This window comes from Acomys russatus, chromosome 7, assembly GCF_903995435.1.
Source record: "Acomys russatus chromosome 7, mAcoRus1.1, whole genome shotgun sequence".
Classification (NCBI taxonomy): domain Eukaryota; kingdom Metazoa; phylum Chordata; class Mammalia; order Rodentia; family Muridae; genus Acomys; species Acomys russatus.
Window position 1 is genome coordinate 33,243,667 of NC_067143.1, and position 18,053 is coordinate 33,261,719.

The following is an 18,053-nucleotide window of genomic DNA, read 5'->3' on the forward strand; positions in this document are numbered from 1 at the left end:
AAAATAGTTAAAACCTTTTTTCCTCTGTAATGTTCTAGATTTTGAGGAGGTTGAAGTAATAGTTGTGGGGAAAAGGCTCCCAATGCCTGGGAAGGAAAATTTCACCCAATAAAACTAGACCGAAATAAAACAGTAAACCAGACAATGGAGCCCCGAGGAACCCCAATATATATATATATATATATATATATATGAAAAACATATCATCTTAGAAGCCAAAAGAGGATATCCATGAGTTCAAGAGCATCTAGCCTGATGGCAAATAGGTCAAGGAATGAAAGAGGGGCGGGAGAGATGGCTTAGCAGTTAGTAGCACCAGCTATTCTTCCAGAGGGCCCAGCCTCAATTCCCAGTACCCACACAATGGCTCACAACTATCTGTAATTCTAGTTCCAGAGGATCCAGTGCCACCTTCTGGCTTCCCAGTGCACCAGTCATACACACGGTACGCAGACATACATGAAGGCAAAACACCCATGCACATAAAATATAATAATAAATTTTTTTAACTAAAGACAAAGACTGAAAACTGGCCATGCATTTGAAAATGAGGAGACAGCTTTACTGAGATCAGTTTCATGGAATAGTAGAGGAAGAAAAAAGCTATGTTCTGGTGAGTGTGAGAAACTTCAGTGGTTTGTATCCGGTTCTCCCTATGTATTGAATTCTATCCTTGTCGCTCCTCTAATCTTGGAACACCTGTGTTGAGGTTGTTGCCATTATTGTCCCCATTTCAAAATTGGAGGCATTGAAGGAGTGGTGACCTGTTCCAGGATACAAACCTCACAGAGAAGCAGTGTGAGAATTCACACTCACAGCCTGGCCCTGTGCTCAGAGGCATCACCTGACACTCCTTCCTGGAGAAGAACACTGTGAAGAATGTACTTGCTCAAAGGGACACATGATGAACTCTGGTGCACTATACTCCCCATGAGCAGCTGCCTTTGATGGCAAGAGCCTGAGACATTTTTTGGTAAGGTATTCTTCTTGACCCTTGAAAGTTTGGAGGGAGGCAAATCACCTCATTAGACTCACCCAGATGGGCTAGAGATAATCCATCATCTTTTGCCAGCACTGAAATATTCTTATTAAACTATATCTACAACCATAATAGAGCATGGCAGCATCAGTCTGCTGTCTACTACACAAGGTCCTCTTATTCATCTTTACTCTAAAGTAAAAGCCAATAAGCTGGGCATATACCCATCCCTCCTGAGGATGTGAAATAAAACTGTCTCCACGCCTGCCTGCCTCCCTGTGGCTGAAGCCAGCAGTCTCTCAATGGACCTATAGCAATGAGGCAACAAAGAGCTTACCTGGAGATGCTTGTTCTGAGTACACAGCATCCCTAGTCCTGGGTAAATAAGGGGAATCTCAGGTCCATCATAGAGTAACAGTAGGGTATGTTCATAATGAAGAAGGAAAGCATACATGAGGACAGGACTAATGGGGAAACCCGTGTGCCTTCCATTCAATGTTGTGAACCTAACAACTTCTCTAATAGGAGGGAATAATAATTTTTTTGAACCCAAATGTTTTTTCAAAAGTCAGTCTCTATTCTGAGAGTATGTGGTTCAGTGGAAAACATTTGCCTACCATGTGAAAAGCCCTGGGCTTGATTCTAAGTGCTGCAAACAAAACAAAAAGTTAGTGTCTCAACTAAGCACCATAGTTCATTCCTGTGATCCTGGCCCTGGGGAGGCAAAGACAGGAGGATTGAGAGGTCCAGGCTGTCGAGGCTACATAATGAGACAATGTCTCAAAATAAAGTTTAAAGAGGAGAAGAAATCAGGGCTGTATCTTAGTGGTAGAGAGCTTGCCTAGCACATATAAGACTCTTCAATGCCCACTACCACGTAAATTAATGCTCCCCACTACCACATGCAAACATACTTATAATCACTCTGGGTAAAAGGTTGGGACCCATGGATAATGGCCCATCTGGGCAGCAAGTATTTCTTCTCACCTTAATAACTCTAGTAAAGCATATTTTAAGGTGTTCCAAAGGGAACTAAAAAGAAAAAGGGGGGAAAAGTCTCTGCTTCATGGGGAACTTTCCAGTGTTTTCTTAAAGCCACTCCCATCTAAAGTAAGTAATAAAAAGGAATCAAACTAAGGCACCAGCCAAGGACAACACAGGAGGTAAACTTTAAACCCCTTCCCAGATCTAGCCAATGGTCAGAATATTCTCCACAGTTGAGTGGAGAGTGTGATACGACTTTCTCACGTACTCTGGTGCCTCACATTTGACCATGTCCCCTGGAGGGGGAGGCCTGGTGGCACTCAGAGGAAGGACAACAAGTAGCCAAGAAGAGACTTGATACCCTATGAGAATATATAGGGGGACATAATCCCCCTCAGGAACAGTCATAGGGGAGGGAAATAATGGGAAAATGGGGGGGGGGGAGGAATGGGAGGATACAAGGGATGGGATAAACATTGAGATGTAACAAGAATAAATTAATAAAAAAAAAAGGAATCAAACTGTGCAGAGCTGGGGGTGACTTAGAGACTTATAAGTGATTGATTCCATGGTGATATCTGGGGTCCCATGGATGAAACTTGGGAAGAACGCAATATGTTAGTGCAGTGAACTCCTATCCAGACATGTAGAACTCTGATTGCCGAGGGAAGAGCCAGGGATGCAGGTCAGCAGGAGAACCTACAAGTGCAGGCCTGTTGTATAGAAATCTCTGATGACTTCAGGGAAACTCTGTCTCCGGGGGTCAATGATGCAAAGGGAGAAAGGGGGATGGTATGCCTCATATGCAAGGGAGGAGGAAATCAAGCTGGTACCTTCACAGTTTCACTGGAGTGTTTTGACACAGAGATAGAGCATGGTATGAGTGTGTGAGCCTACAGAGAGAATGTAAGACATCTGATCCAAGGCAGCTAAGAATAGATGGCCAATATCTGCAAACTTAGACCCACCTATGAGAGACAGCTTTGATCAGTCAAGTTTAGAGCTCAACTGTAAAGTGGAAGGTTTATAACCCATTCATTTATATATTTTTTTCCTTTATCCTTAAACTTCTTTCCAAAGAGGGAAGGGAGGGTCACCTCATCTCCAACTCTGAAAGCTCTTTTAGGAGTTGTGGTCATGGTGAGAGCCTTGCCAAGTTGTTCCAGACATCTGAGGTTGTGCAGTTTTCTACACACCTGAGAGGCAATGCAACATCCTCCTCTGCTTCTCTAGGAGCCAGCAAACAGTGACAAGGACACAGCTCTTCCAGGGGGACACATTCCCTTCCCTCAGTGTTGGCACTTGGGAAAGCGTGAAGCAGAGCTCCAGAATCTTCGAGTCCCTGAGTGGGACCAATACAAGAGCAGGAGATCTGGGAACTACAGGTTTGTTGTTTTAAGCTGTAGATCTCAGTGGGGGCACTCTCCACTCTCCACAGTTAATGTATTTTGGGGTCTTTTCATTTTAGACCATCTACCTGCATGCTTGATTCACATCATCTTGAAGAAACTTCTGCAAGAGCTTTGGAGATGGTTCAATGGGGGAAAGTGTCTGTTGTACAAGCATGAAGCCTAAATTTGGATTCCCAACACCCACATGAAAAGCTCCTTGTATGCTTGTCTGTAATTATAGCACTGGGAGATGGAAATAGGTGGCTTCCTGGACAGCCAGGGTAGCCAATCAGTGAACTCAAAATCCAGTGAATGATCCTGTCTCAAAATGGAGAGGTGAAGAACGATAGCTGAAGATGCTTAAGGCCAACTTCTAGCCTACACATGCACACCACACACACACACACACTCACATGCACATGCATGCACATGCACTCACACGCACACATGTACTCACACGCACACATGCACATGCACATACAGACGTGCATGTATTCACGCACAGGCACGCACGCACATTACACACCTCTACCAAAGCAATCCTTCATTCACAGGATAAGTGTGCTAGTCTCAATGACACAATTCATTTCTCAACACCTCCTTTCCATCTTTGCCCCAAGGGTGAGCTTTCATTCACAGTTACACACGGAGTGGGACCATGACCACCAAGATAGAAGGTGAGAAGTAAAAGAGGCCAGAATAGGTCTCATGCTTTCTCAGTGTGTCAGAATGAAGCAAACAAGCCAACCTTTGGATTAAGAAAATGAGATTTTAAAAACCTCAACCTTTTCCTACTGATAAAAATCAAACACGGACATGTCCCTGGTGTGAAAGAGTTCCACATCAACAAATCTGGGAGCAGGAACTCATAAAAGGGAAGAAGTGAAAACAGAACAAACACAATTAAAAACCCAGCCATGCTCAGAGAGGGATCCCATTCACTGTCTCATAAAAAGAGCCTGGTCCTCAGAGGCACACAAAGGAAAATCAATTTCTTAATTTTTATTGGCAGATGTGGGACACAGGCCAAGTGAACAGAGGCTGTGCCCGAGAGCACTCCTGGGGACAAGTCATTGCCTTCGATTCCTAGCCAGATGAATTGGGCCCTCCCCTCTGCCTCCTGCAGCATCCCGGACAGACATTGCCCAGAGTGAATACCTCTAGGGCACTGGAGGTTCTGCAGGCTACCCAACAAGACACGCCCTCCTCACTAATAGGCTGCTCTCCCAGAAGTATTTCCCAAAAGATAAGCTTTATTCCCTGGCCCCAATTCCCTCCTAGGTCTTATAGCAACCAAAGGTGTTGTTCATGCTTCACAGCATTCAGAGCCTGGAGATATCTTAGTGATTGAAGACGATGCGTCTGATCAAGCAGCCTGCGAACATGCTTAGGGAAAGGGAGAGCAGAGCTGGGATTCTAAATGCTGGGTTCTCTTATCTCCCTCAGTCATCACAACCAGCCCTGGGGCTTGATCCTCTGATTCACTGTGATACGGCTGAGGAAATTGAAGCTCAAGGTTTCATAATTTGCCCAAGGTCACCCAGTTTAATAAACAGTAGACACAGCCATGTCTATCTGCTTTCTAAGTCTGAGTCTATCCCATGGCACAATGCTGGCTCAGGTGCCAGCATCTGCTTATAACCATGGGGAAGTTATGGTGGGTCAGCCACTGTGCCTTTCCCAGATGTGTGTGTGTGTGTGTGTGTGTGTGTGTGTGTGTGTGTGTGTGTGTACATTATGTAGGAGATGAGATGGAGTCCAAGCCTTCTGCCTGCTAGGTGAGCACTCTGCTACTGAACCATGCCTGTAGCTTCCAGCTCTAGCCTTAGCCCAGCTCAGACCCATTTATAAGGGAACTGGCCTTGTACAAAAAAAGAAACTCACATTTTCCCATGAAACTTTAGAGCCGGAAATTGTGGCACCAAGTTGGAGCCATTAGAAGCAACAGGAAATTCAAGGGCAAAGGAATGGCCAACAGCACGGGGTCCAGAGAGTGGGAAAATGCTTTCAGCCAAGAGGAAAGGCAAAGCCAGCCTCCTCCAATGGCTCAGTGTGCAGATGCTGCATCAACAGGAAGAAAAATCACTACCTTCCAATTGCATATCTAAGATGATTAGAACCCAAAATGTTGGTGTTCTTTGTCCAGGGCCCCCATAAAGAGTCTTAACTCAAGTGTGAACATTTCTTAATTCAGCTCTACCCACTGTTCTATAGCTACTACACACAATCCAAGCAAAGCCGAGGGAGCTGGCTCAGCCATTAAAGCACATGTTCTGCAAGAAGCAGAGTTGGGATCCCTGGGTCCCTCATTAATAGCTGTGGTGGCCAGCTTTTACTCAGAACTCAGAAGGCAGACACGGGGATTCTCAGGACAAGTCGATTAGCTGGACTAGCCACATCAGCAAGCTCTGGTCAAATCAGGAGACCCTATAACTAAGTAGAGAGCAATCAAAGAAGGCTCTCAACATCAGCTTTGGGCCTCCACATGCACTCGATTACACATGCAAACACACAAGCACGCCACACACATAGATACATGCAAAAACATCCAGCAAGTCAATATTATGCCAAATGGAGTATTTCCTTCCCATGAGGGCATGTTCATAACTCCCCCCACCCATGCAAATAAGGGACTTTGGGGAATGGAAGGAAAGGTCACCTGAGTTTACAGTGCAGAGGCACGGCTAGGTTGAATCGCTGTCGTATCCATGCCCCTCACCCACTCTTTTGTGTTGCTTTTTGCACTAACTAAACTGCGCGCCATTATCAAAGAGAACGAGAGCTGCAGTTCCCGCAAGCTGAGCCCAGATGTCTCTGATTTTCCTCATTCACAAGTGGAAGCAGTAATAGTTCAAACCCCCACTGGTTGACCCTGGATGGTTTCAGCTGGAACTTCTTTTAAATTACAGTGAGATCTGATGAGTTAGAAAGAAAAGACAGACAATAGAGGCTGAAGAGAAGAAAACCCTTTTCAGAAGAAACCTGGAGCCTCGTAGGCATTGCTGCTACGTGGGGCTTCCCAATGAGAAGGTCATCATCACACACAGTCAAAGCATGTCCAGGTAGCTCTCTTGCAGTATTCTCAAACACCTGTGGAGCGATGCCCTGATGTACGGCCCACCTATAGGAAATCCAATTTCTTTCCCCAGAGCGATGGCCTTCAAAACTCTTGTAACAAATCAAAGTAACAATAGTAAGTGCTTGCTGAACACTTAGTGACTGTAGGCGCTCCACTGGGCTTTCTGTATATACGACCTCACATAGTGTTACAGTGACTCGGTGATGTGGAGCCTGTAAATAGAATCAGAGAAATTAAGTAAACTGCCCAAGGTCCTACAGCTAGTAAGTGGCAGTATCTTGGCTTCAAATCAGAACTATAAGACTCCATGGTCTATTTTCTCATCTCTCCTCTACCAACCTCAAGGTATACTCGCATACGTCCTCAGTGTGAGGTCCATAGTGAAAATATTCCTAAACACCATGGCCCCTAAATCTAAGATACTGAAAAACAAACCTGGATTTATTGCTGGAGGGAAATAATGAGCACTTGAAGGCTTTTTGTGGTCCATTCAGAGATGGTAAACTCTCTTCCAAACCCTTAGGATCCTAAGCCTTCCCACTCAGCTTGCCCAGTGCATGGACCATATCACCTCCTGTCACACAAAAGTACATTTTCCCCTAGGCAGATATATATGAGAGTCCTTAGAAATCTCAAGTGGGGGCAGGGTGTAAAAGTTCAAAGTCACAGGCCATTTAGACCAGAGAGTTGTTTGCTTTGGTTCATTTACAGAGAATAGCTTAGCAACCTGGGACGCCACTTGTTTTGAGTTATGCACACATCTGTTCTAACAATGCATTTTTGGTGACCTAGGACTCTTCCCTGCATACACTGTGCACACATACTATCAATGTACTTGGAATCTATCAACAACCTGGGGACTCCCCTATGCACCTCGCTGCATATATACCTGCTTTAAATAATGAAAATAAGTTACTCCCTTTAACAAACCCTTGATATCACCCCATTTCTATCCAAACATGTCACAGAACATGTCTTAAAAACAAAGAAACATGCTGATGTGGCTTGAATTGGTTTGGGGTTATATATGCAAAAGGAAAGGTATATCCTCTAAGTGGACTTTCAGGGAGAATCCACTATCTACCTATGCATAATTGAGTGTGCATATGAGTAAAACAAGAAGCATCATGGGAAGAGACATGCACAGTGAGCAAATGCTTACCTAATCCAAGCTTGTCGATCCAAAAACAACCACTTGCTCTGCCCTTAGAAACAAAACCCTTCCTTCCCTTGAACACCCCAAGAGGATATCTCAAGCAAGAATCATGTTCCTTAAGTATTCTCTCGGTTGGTGGCTCATCCCTCTTAACAACATTTTTCTGATCTATACTCTCACTTTGCTTTTGTATAAAGTTGTCCTGCTGCTTTGCGATCTGTATCCACTTCGGTGCCTTGGGTAAGATGCAAAGAACCCAGAAGCACCCAGCCTAGACTCTTACCACCAATAACAAGCATATATGATCTGGTCAAGGGAAATATTCAGAACTCTATAAACACCAGTTTCTCAAAAGCCCTTGTCCTATCTATGGACTTCATCACTGCCACATCCCTAAGATATCCTCAAGATGGGGATGACTTTCCTATTTCACAGGTGAGGAAACTGCAGGCTAACTGTCAAGGCAAACTACCATAGAGTCAGGGCAAAATCAGTCTTCTGGCCCCCTGTGCATTGCTCAGAGCTCACATCAAGCTTCCTCTATAAAAACAAATAAAATAAAAGGGTGGCCATGCATCTCAGTGTCCCAACGTAGCATCTTTGGGGGTTACAGACTCTCTGCACCAAGGGGTTGTCACAGAAGTTGCTGTTGAGGGGATGTTATGGTTTTTTTTGACTCTCCTTCCTAGGATTAGAGTCTGGCAATAACGTGTCAATAGCATGGCTCTGTTTATACATATAAGAAAAGTAAAATGGATGTAGACACAGGAAACCTGTGCCTCACAGAAGCTGTTCAAGGCCAAAGTCAACCCTATGAACTTCCCACCAAACTATACCATGGCACCTAGACCCCTTGGGTTGAGTTCCTCAGCAGTGCCTGGGCTTGGAGCTAACATGTCCTCTCTAGATTCCCACCGAGTTCAGGTCACCACGCTCTCTCGCTGCACAGCCCAACCCTGCTCTTGCAACGGTCCTGGCTGCTTTGCCTCCTCTTACGTGTGGCAGCCTGGAGTGGACCCTGGGATCTGTTCATGTCAATTAGCATATCTCCCAGACCCAGCCACCTACCAAGGCTCAGTGTTGCCTCCAACCACCTTGTACATGCAGGTCTCAAGGCAAGGCTCTGGATACAATTCTCCTCTCTGGAACTATGGCCGGGGTGCTCTTCTGGCCACATCTCAGAACAATTCTGTGACATTTAACTTTATGAGGTTATGCCATTAGCCAATACTATGATCTTCATCAGAAATACTCCCCTTACAAAGAACAACTAGGAAAATGTGTGTTTGAACCCATGCTGTGATAAGATGATTCCAGGATCAGCAGTGCGCCCCCCACCCCGCTTTTCCCATCCCATTTCAAGCCCCTCACCGAATCTTGGGAGTCCCTACATCATAAATGCTGTATATCCTTGAACTGTTTTTAAAGTTCCTAGTCAGGCCATTTTATAGAGTAAGAAATTCCAAGCCCTATGCCTGATATTGGTAAGCGCTGCCTCTACAAATGCGTTCTTTCCCAAGGGCTGCTGTTAGCAAATACCACAAAAATGGGTGTGCCTCAAAACAACATAAATTTGTTTTCTCAAACTTTTGGAGGCTGGGCATCTGAAATAGAGCCATGCTCCCTGGGACATGGGATAGAATCTTCCTTTGCCGCCTTCTAGCTGGCTAGCAATCCCTGGCACACATACACCTTGAAGGTGCTGCTCTGTGATCTCAGGGATTGCGTGGCTCTCTATTCTCATCACATGGAATTTTCTAATATGTCAGTCTCCATTTGCTCTCTTCTCAGAAGGCCAGCAGTCAGCTGAGATTGAGAGCCTAGTCTTCCCCAACATCACTTTATCTTAATTTACATCTTAATTCCATCTGCAGAGATTATTCCCAAATAAAGAACCAGGGGTCAAGGCCTCAACGTGTCTTTTTACAGGACACAGTTCAACCATATGTCCCATTGGCCTCTCTCTCAGTGGCAGTGACAGACACAGGATGTAAGAAGCATTACCAGAAGGGTATGAAGGTGGAAGTGTCCCAGGCTCTGAGGAAGACAGGAATTCAGTCTATGAACACTCAGCTTCCAGCTCCCAGTGATTGTAGCAGTACGCCCACCTCATATGGTCCAAGATACACACCAGTTTTCTACGTCAGCGCACCCTGTCCAGCAATTGCTGTGTCATATACTAGACCCTGAACTAGAGACTAGAATAAAATAAGAAGAGCCAGACCTAGCTCTGAAGAAGACCTAGGTCTATATTCAGGCCATACATCAGGGAAGAGGTAAAGCACATGAAGCAGTGTTCATGATCCAGGTGCAACCTAGGCACATAGATAGGAAGGAAATGCAGGAAGGCAGATCGGAGCTCGATCTCAAGTCCGGCTCCACTCTAACCTTCAGGTCTATCCGCCCACAACTTCCTCCTATACCAAAGCACCTGCACCATCCCAGTGACCTTCCCTGCCTTTGCACCCAGATCACATATACCCCCTTCTTCAGTAGCCATCACTTTCGAGGCACCTTGAACCGTGGCTGCTATCTCCTTTCCCACACATCTGGCCAGCACTTAGGAAAGAGCCTTGGCAGTCTTTATTAATCCCTTGGCTTGCTCATCTCTTTCATAGACATGCCATAAAAATGATATAAGCGTTTCATTCAAACAGTGCTGCGGCAGGAGTGGTCGGGGTGCAGAGGTCAATTGATTGCCAGTGTGTGAAGATATAAATACAACAGCAAAATCAATCGAAATAGCATCATATCAGCTCTGCAATCTCCTCCCTCATAAGGCATACTTTATATACTGAAGTACCTGCTCCTGTTTACACAGGTGCCCCAGCTCCCCCCTCCAGGGTCTCCACTGCCAGGCCAAAACAGTCACTGCCATGAGCCCTAAGAAGCTTCTTTATTCACACAGAGCAAGGCAGTGGTGTCACATGCATGTCCATGAGTGTGTGCTCACACATGTACATGTTTGAACAAGAAAGTTTACAAATTCGTACATGAACGGACACCAGCTCCTTAATGAGGTGTATGCACATGGCTTGTGTTTCCTTATAATATCATTGCTTCTTCCACTTCACACAACAAACAAACAAAAAACTTTCCTTAGGGACTGTGTTTTTTTTTTTTCAGTGTGGTATTTTCAAAGATATTGGAAACTTGACTAAATGCAGTTGACCCTCCTTATTCTTGGGAAATCCATTTCCAGACTTCAATGGGCAGCTGAAACTGTGAATGGCATCAAACCATACATAAGCAGGGAAGTAATGGTCAGTCTGATCATGAAGATGGTTGTTAGTTACTAATGCGTGGGTAACATATACTGCACAGATACACTGGGCAGAGAAATTATTCACATCCTAGGCAAGAGATAAGAGGGGGGCAGGGGCGAGGTTTCATCATAGTTCTGAGAACAATATCCAATTTAAAACCTATGAGTATCCTAGAATGGTGATGCACATGGGTCACCCCACCATTCAGCAGGCTGAGGTTGAAGGTCAGAGTGGGTTGCGTAATTAGATCTTGTCTCAAAAAAAATACTAAATAAATAAATAAAATCTACAAATTGCTTATTTCTAGAGTTTCTGTGTAGAAACCTCCAACTGAAATGTGAAATAAAGTCATAGATATAACTGAACCTCAAGACTTTGGTGGGGTGGGGTGGCATTGAAGGGTCTGAGGGAGATTCTATAACAGTCAGGGAAAACTTCAAAACTCTAACCATCTAATATCAAAACTCATATTCTTCAATTTTCTGGCTTCCTGCAATCATTTTTTTATAGTGTTATTCTTGCACTGACTTCCAGATCGGGTAATAGTATTAAATCAGCCAATCCATAAAAACCTCTCACCCTGATGGTATCTCCTCATCAAAAGCCTGTTTCCTCACATATCCACTAAGCTAAAGGGCATTCAGGTGAGAAAGCAACCCTTCTGGAAAAAGACTGCTCATCCAGTCCAGGTAAAGCCTCATTCTGCTGAGAAGAGGGTGGCCCTGCACCCTAACTTGCTCATTACTTGGTATTTCAGCTTAATTGTTATAGGGCTCCTTTTGGCTTGATAACATGATTACTCCAATGACTTAGGCAACCTATGTTTGAAAGTCAACAACCATTTTAGACTCTAGACACAAGAAGGCTGTATCTGAAATAAGCCAGGGACCCACTCTAGGCAATATACTTCTAGAGTAACCTTCTAATACTCCTTTGAAGCTCACTATGGTGAAGCCAAGCATGTATCTTCAGAATATCCATACCAGACATTGTCCTTCTCTGGCAGTCAATAAATATCACTTGATGATGCCATTGATTTTCTATTCCCTCTTCTTCCTATGTTCTCTTCTCCCTGGCCTCCTTATTTAGGGTACAGGTCAATCAATCTTAGGCCATCTTGATCTACTTGGAAAGCTTAACTGCCATGAAGCTAAACCACTTGTCCTCTGGCTCCAATCTCTTAGAGAAATTAGTGCCAATGGAAGTGTCAGTATCAATTTCATAATGTTATTGGATGAAGGCAAGGCTGGGCCAAGTCCCATATTCCTAACGGGCTATCAAAGTGATGAGGATTATGGGTAAGGAGACAGACAGCTCTGACAGCAGAGGCAATGCCTCAAGATCAATTAGACTGACAAGACTATCTCTAAGCCACATCACTTAATGCTGACACCGGTATGATCTCCAGAGAGATTTGGGATATGGGATGCAGGTTTTCCTAGTGTCTCTAGGGGTAACTAGAGAGCCTGGAGGCTCGCAAAAGCAGCCCTTGGTCTTGCACATGTCCCAAGAGGATCTGAATAAAAACTTCCACAGAAGAGGAGTTTGCCCTCATGATGAAAGCACTGAGTACCTAACCCCCACTTCCCCCCCCCTTCTTGTTCTTGCCTTCTAAAGAAAATGTCAAGATAAAATGTAGACTACACATTTAAATTTAATTCCTTTGCAGAGTCAAGGGAAGGCTTAGGATTATTAAAATGGAAATCAAGATCTTGTAAAAGTCAAACCATCCTAGCAGGAATGGAGATTTATTACGGAAAGCAAAAGCAACAGATGGATGCCACAAGGGTCCTGAGTTCTAATCCAGACCCTTACTCTAGCATTGCTCTAAGTACAACAACGTGCACTCAGAAACTCGTCGATCTTATCTCCCTGGGGCTTCAAATGCTTCCTATAAGGTCAACCCTAACCCCCGCACTAACCTACAACACTGAGGAAATGAAATGTCATTGGTGTCAAGAGCAACCGAGGGACCGGCAGAGGATGTTTTATGAAACCTGGTAAGGTAGAAATTGCTTTTATTTCTCTGTTTGGTAGAAGAAGCACACAAACAGCTTTGGAGCTGGCAATACAGGGCATAGTGGGGCTAAAGAGAGAACAAAGCAAGCACTGTCTCCCACTCACAGGAACTACATGCAAAGGGCATGTTAGCCATGCTTAAACTACGTCTGTCGCACACGCAGTCTGTTTAAAGCCCTGAGCTTCACAGTTTAGTCCTCCCTACTTCTCATGCACTTATGTCCCCAGGGCAGCAGACACAATTTTGAGCCTGCAAGGTTATAGCCACTTAAGCAGGTTTGTTTTATTATTTCTTAATTGCTCAACAATAGTCTTTGTTGGTGTTCTATTTAAAACCCCCACTATGTTCCCATAACAGAGTTTAAAATTCCTGCCATTTTAAAGAGTCTACTTCAGAATACATGAGTGCATGTATGGGGTTAGATAACTCCAATATTAGCTGACTGATCTTGACTTTGACCTAAGCAGTTAAGCTAAGCAGAAATGATATATTGGAAGCATCGGTATATAGCAAGCCTCAGTTGGATGTCAGCCCTAGTAAAGAGGCTGTTGTCAGTATTATCTGCAACTGCTGACTTCCCAAACACACTGGCCTAATATGCAAATGCGCAAGTCAGGGGATTCCTCCCAAGATACCTTTAAATAGCAGCCCTTTAAAGACACTACAGCACACAACAGAGGATGCTAAGGTCATTAACCATTCGAAACATGGCTAGGGGCAAAGAAACCAGAAGCACTGAAAATTCCCACCAATCACAGATGTGCAAAGTTTAGTGGGCACACATATGGTGTGCTGGCTATTTTTGCCAACTTGACATAACCTAAAATGACCTGAAAAGGGGGCCTCGAGGAGGAATGGTGTGGAGTAGGTTAGACTGTGAACACACATGTTGAAGCTATCCTGTGATAGCTGAAGTGGGAAGCCCCGCACCCACTGTGGTTAGTGCCGTGAACTACAAAGTGGATTCTGACTTACTTAAAGGTGGAGGCTGCTAGCTGAGCAATGGACTGCAACAATTCACAGCTCGCTAGCTCTTTACCCCCTCCTCCCCCTGCCCCCTCTCTCTCCTTAAGTTCCTACTACCTCGGTGAGTGAAAGAACCACTGGGTCATCAAGATAACATTTCTAAAAGTCATCACACTGCAATACTTTAGCAATAGCTGCCATATTTTTAAACATGGCCGACTTTTGGTAAGTCATTTCCATCTTATTCTAAGTTCATAGCCTACACGTGGAAGGCTTTCCAGTTTAAATATTAAACATACATCTTTTCGGTGTTTACTCAAATAGATTGAATGATCAATGATAGAACATATATTTGCACACAAATAAACTGGATTTTATTCATGGAAAGTCTTCTATGCTCTGGGAACTTGGGTATGCCGTCTTATATTTTCTCAGCATATACATCTGCCATTTGATGAATACATATGGAGGCCAAAAATTGCCTCCAAGCAACTTAAAACTCCACCTACATCAAACTGTCTAAAACCATATCTACTATTATTGACTGGGTAAAAAGGCCTGTTTATTATTTGCCAAATACATGGTCCACATGTCTGTCTCTGTCTCAGATGGACAACACTCTGACACTAGCACCAGTACTACAGCTCATCCCTCAAACAGACACTCCTTGAGAACACAGTAACTTTCCCAACCCAATGCAGCACTCCTCTCTACACCCCGTCTCACAGACTCCTGGAACTTTTAAAGATCAAGCATCTCTTGACACCTCTACCATGCCTTTCTACCAATTCTCATTCTCTGTGAGTCAAAAATCAGATTTACAAGGGAAAGGTCTGTTTGGACTCTTTTTCCCTCTCTTAACTGAGAAATGCCAGCTGTGCTTATCAAGAGGGGAAAGTGAAGTCACAGCACATTTCAGCCATTCTATTAATGACAGAGATCTTGGCCAAGTCTCTTAACCCCCTTAAGCACTCCTTTCCTCGTCTATAAATAGGCTGAATAATAGTAATAGTAACTGCTTCATCAGGCTATAGTTGGGGTTAAATAAAATATTTATGGAAAACACTTGGCATGGTATAAGTGCTTAGTAAATGTGAACAATTAATAATTCTAATGAAAAGAAAATAGCAGTTGGGTAACTCAAGGCTTTTGCCATTGGCACTTTAACCCCCACACAAATCACTGATCTAAGGGGCAGCCTCTTTCTTGCTGTATTAACAGTCATTAATGATGGCACCTGTATGTCCCAAAGTCTTCCATTCCATGCTAGGCCGTGAGAACTCGGCAATGTGTCCTATCTCTGATCAAAGACAGAGAACTCAGTGATGAAAATGAGAAATAAGACTGCATTCCAGTTCTAAGCAAGATGCTCCATTGACACCTTGGCCACTTCTTGTTAGCTGCGATGGATTTCTGCACAGTCCCTCGCCTTTCCATGTGCTTTCAAGGACAGTGTCTGAGTCTGCTGGGTGGATGCAGTTCCGTAATTTCCAGACACATGAGGTGAATACAGAACATGTTATAAGATTCATTTCCAACTCCAAGAATAGGACAGGAAGTACAGAGCTGTACAGGAAGTACAAAGGAGAGTAGAGAGAGCAGGGACAGGAAGTACCAAGCTTGACAAAAAGTCCAGCGCATTTGAGCAAGGGTCCTCTAGTTGACTATCATGTCCTGGAGAGAGGTAAGTGAATGACAGCTTCTAGAGTCCCATCACTCAGTCTTTTAATAAAGTGAAAAATGGGACACTATGGGTCAGGGGAGACTAGGTCACTTGACTGACCACACAAAGCTATAAAGTAGAAAGATCCATCGAAGCCCCTGTTTTAAAAGTCAATTTTCTAGTCTTTGGGCGAGCATGTTACAACAGTAACTGCAGCAGATGAAATCCCAAGGGCATCTTTCAAAGAGGAATCCAGACTTCTGCTGTGAGAGCTGTTGCAGGCTGCCCCAGCCAAAGTGAATCTCCATCCCAGGCTTTGCATTGTGGGATACTGTAAGGTTCAATGTGATTAATGCTGATTGTAATCACTAGGAATTAATAGATTTATTATAATAGTGAGCTAAAAATGGCTTATGCTAATAAATCAATGAGGAATAAGACAAAAAAGTGAAAAAAAAAATCTTTGGGTAATGAGACCAAGGTTTGGGAAGAAAACTATTTTGTGCAGAGATTTACCAGAAGATAAGACAGGATATGGAGTTACACTCCCCCACCGAACAGGTTGCCAGAATCCCAAGTATTTTAAGAACAAGGAGATGAAAACAAAATTCTGGGGTCCAGGAGGGTATCTATCATAAGTATAGGAACCTCGTGAGCTGTGTAACTTGAAGTGAAATTGACTTACTTCTCTGAGTCTTGATTTCCTTATCTGCAAAGCCACAGCAATAAGCCTGCCTCTTAAGAGTGAGTGTCCATTTGGCCGAGTCTGCAGCCCTTCATTCAGAGCCCACTGTGTATCAGGGATGAACTGGGGAGCTGGGGCTACTGCAGAAGCAAATAGAGCCCCTGTCTTGTGAGACGAGAGGCAACAGATGATAGATAATTGAAATGATAAGTCTATGTCAGGGAGCAGAAGCATAAATGATGGCAAAGCAGCATAAGGGGACAGAGAGTGATGGGGGCTAATTAAATATGGTGCGGTTCATAAGAGCTGGAGGGACTAACAAATGCAAAGGTGTGGCCCCCAGTCAGCATATGGTACCCCACTTAGGAGGCAGACAGGAGCCTTGGTACCTACTAAAGAGAAGTGTGGGGTGCAATGGAATGTCAGCATGTTCCTAGGGCTGATAGCTGGACCTCGTGAAGAACCCTTGTCAGGAACAGATTTTGACATCGGTAGTGTCAAGGTCTATGATGCCTAAAATTCACCCTGACTTTGATAAGCAAAGCTACCATGTATCCAACTTACAACACACAGTAAGGCCAAAAGGTACATTGGTTGAGGATAAGAATATAGCACAGACTCACCAAGTTCAAATCCAAGATTCTTTGTGACCTCAGATAGACATGCTATTTTTCTCTATGTGTCTTGTTTCTCTATCTGAATAATGGAGGGAAGGGGAAATCACAGAACCCACTTAATGAGATTCTAAGATTTTGATGAGGTTTAACATACTCAGTGCAGTGCCTGGCACATAGTAGGGCCTAAACAAGTCCAGCCATTCATGGAACTATTAAGTATGAGGATGTATATGATTAGTTAATGAAGATGAGATATTGTGATTACTCAAACTTGATATGAATTCAATTTTATATCCTTTGGAAATCGGCCATGAGTTCTCTTCCTCACAACCACACTTTGTGAGAAAGGCTCCTTCTCTACAGGAAGCTGATGTGTGTCAGGGAGAATATTAGGCTGATAACTCACATGTAGTGGCATTGCCCTGCCTCCATGACAGATAGAACACTGACCCGGTTCAGCACCAGCCTAAGGCCCTACTGTGTAAAAACAAATGGTAATAATAAAACACTCCTCATTTATTTGTACTGCCAGCTAGGCAGTCAGCCAATCTAATATATATATATATATATAATCCCTGTTGTGAACAAAGCATTAAATAATAACATTAATAACTACCCATCATGGAGAATTTAATATAGGCTAGAGGTGGCATTCTGCTTATCTGCTGACCCTGCTCATAGCCCCTTCCTCTATGAATTCTGTTCCAAGTATTGCTTTCACCCAACCTTTGGCCCAGTCAGAAGAGACTCCTCTTCCTTAACACCAATCCACACTGCAGCAGGTACACAGACTACTGTGTCTAGTAGCTGATTTGTAAACTGGAGGCTCCTTGAGAGAAGAGACATGCCATGCAAAATGAGCAGTGTATAAGAGGCATCCAATGTGATGGGGACAAAAGTATGACAGGAAACACTGATATGGACAACATCTCACATTCCAGGTCTGGAGTTTCTATACAGTAATTGGTAGCTAATATCATGGTGGCAAATCTTACCCCAGCCTCAACTATGGCTGTGGATACAGGTCCCAATAGTCCTAGGAACCAATTTTCTCTTGTGCCAATGGATACACAGAACTACTCTCACCTTTGGAGTATTCGAGTAAAAATAATTATAGCACCAAACATTTAGGAAGTGTCTGCTACATCTCACTCATTGTTCTCATAGAATTTTTACAATTCTATGAAGTAAGTATTTCAACCTCACAACTTTATAGAAAGAGAAACTGAGGGTTGGGGAGTTATACC

The 18,053-nt window shown here is 43.8% G+C and overlaps 1 protein-coding gene across 7 annotated transcripts in view; it reads right to left on the reverse strand.

Moving 5' to 3' along the window:
* The window catches only part of Ntrk3 (neurotrophic receptor tyrosine kinase 3), a 379,071-nt gene that overhangs the window by 162,385 nt on the left and 198,633 nt on the right, over nt 1–18,053 (reverse strand). The gene's annotated exons all lie outside the window — the stretch shown is intronic.